This window comes from Taurulus bubalis, assembly GCF_910589615.1.
Source record: "Taurulus bubalis genome assembly, chromosome: 16".
NCBI lineage: Eukaryota > Metazoa > Chordata > Actinopteri > Perciformes > Cottidae > Taurulus > Taurulus bubalis.
The window spans coordinates 12,261,247-12,263,412 of NC_136604.1; the positions used below are offsets into that span (position 1 = coordinate 12,261,247).

The following is a 2,166-nucleotide window of genomic DNA, read 5'->3' on the forward strand; positions in this document are numbered from 1 at the left end:
TACCGTGGCCATCTCCATCAGTGGCCGGGCCAGTTTAGACAGGTCCGACTTCTCCTGCCATGCAGACACTAAGTGGGGGTGGCAGGCTTTCTGTCAAGCAAAACAACGCCTGTGAATAAACTACAATCCAAGGCAGCACAAACGCTCATGACTTATTTTATACTACTTACAATGTAGTTGTATCTGTGGAGGCTTCCCATAATGTGGCACCGCATGTCAGCTTTACTGAGTCGACACACACACACGTCACACAGGTAAAACACTTCTCGGTGTTGTGTACCCACCTTCACGCATTCTATAATGCTGCCCAGACCTGAAGGTACAATTTTTTTTTTTACAAATTATATAAATGCACACAGAACACATACAACATACACAGAATATAGGGAGTGCTTTCAACAGACCAATAATGGGTTGCAGTCTGTTCTTGTTGTTCAAATACACCTTCAAAGAATTGAACAGCAGGCTTTTGGTAGAAATGCCTACAAACACAGAAGACAAACTTCCTTACAGACTAGAAACCACCTTGAGATGGGATGACAACAGGGATAACAACGCCAAACTGGGCCAGGGGGATAAAGCCCCCCCCCAACTTCTGGCACAGTGCTTGTTTTGATCTCAACTTCACACCTGTAAAGTTTCGTGATTGCATCTTCACAGACAGACATGTAGAAGAGGCCTGGTAAAGTACTCAAAACCGCTTCTGCGGTAGTTCCCGCTACGGTAAGTGTCTCCCAAAACACATTTACACACACAGACTCGCAAGGTGAAAACAATACCAGGGTTGCTTCCGCAGAGCCCTAATAAAAAGAGTTAGCATCATGGTAGCCCACATGCAGATAGCAAAATACATACCTTTTTGTTCTTCAACCGGCTGCATGTTGCAGATGTAGAAACACCACCTGCACACAGCTAAAGTTGGAGTTTACAGTAAGTACATATAATTTAATGTGCTTGTGTCCAGATGCCTCAACTATTTTTGGGTTACTTCTAAAATAGCATGAATAAGCTAAGCACATATGGAAAGGGACAGTAAAATAGAAAACTTCCTGAAACATAGGTGTATAATGAAAGGGTAAGATAATAAAGAGTATGAGATGAATCACGGTCAACAATGACAGGAATACATCAGTCCCCTTCATTTAACTTCATACATAATACTTATATCAAGTCTATTCACTTTACCAAAGTTTACAGAGCCATAGAATGGCAACGATAATGCCCATAATGACCGTGTGCACATTGGTTGAGCATGTTTAGTGTTGTATCCATGTGTTTGTGTCCAGTATCTGCTGGACATCAGTTTCGTCTTGTATTAAAATAACAGGATCACTGACACCGATACTGTAAACTGTCTAAATCAAACCGACACCTAGATGGCGCTGCTACATCATCGCACCCCAACAGACGGGATGGTCTCCTTCGGATTAGGTTGCTAAAGTGACTTTTTAAAAGTTTAAAAGACATGAACTGAAGGCCAACAACAACAGCTATCATGCGACGTGGTTAACGTAAACTAACGTTCGTTATTGTGGCTTAGCTTCCCTCTATGAACCCCGTGCAATAAACTCCTAGCTCAGTAGGTTATCGATTAGGGCTCTCCTGACCCGGCGGCCTTAACAAAACAGCCTTTCAGTGAGAGTTAAGAAAAGTTAGTAACAATTACATCTAAATCGTGACTTCACCTGTCAATCATTTCAAACTAAACGTTTGCCACGATTGACTAACGTTACACCTGCTGTCGCTAAGTAACGCAGCTGATTTAAGTTAAAGCTGAGAGGACGTAAATTACCAATTTAAACAACTTAAACTAAGCTTGAGTTCAACGTGTCATCGAAACCCTTGTAATTAGTTTGTTTACGAGCTAAAGGCGCTTTGACTACCGAGCTCACAGCAGCTCACCGTCAGTTGGCTCGTGTCCGTCTCGTCTCCTCGTTGCTCGGTCGAGGATTCGAAATCTGAAATCAGGGAAGTAACGTTCAAGGACAATGTGAAAAAAAATGATAAAACGAGTCACTGTCTGTATCAGGGGGGAGTGAGCAGCGAAGCGCCGCAACAAGTTCTCTCCCGGGCCCAATCAAATCAACGTGTGAGTGTGTGAGTGAGTGAGTGAGAGAGAGAGGATTATTTCTGCACTGTGAGGATATCTCTTCCATGTTTTACTCC

General features: G+C 42.9%; 1 long non-coding RNA gene across 1 annotated transcript; it reads right to left on the reverse strand.

Moving 5' to 3' along the window:
* Nucleotides 1–295: 295 nt before the first annotated feature.
* LOC306748505 lies at nucleotides 296–1,946 on the reverse strand. The gene is made up of 3 exons (XR_013771156.1): nucleotides 1,903–1,946; nucleotides 856–912; nucleotides 296–482 (listed from the first exon to the last, which is right to left on the reverse strand). It is a non-coding gene; the product is annotated as an uncharacterized lncRNA (long non-coding RNA).
* Nucleotides 1,947–2,166: the final 220 nt, after the last annotated feature.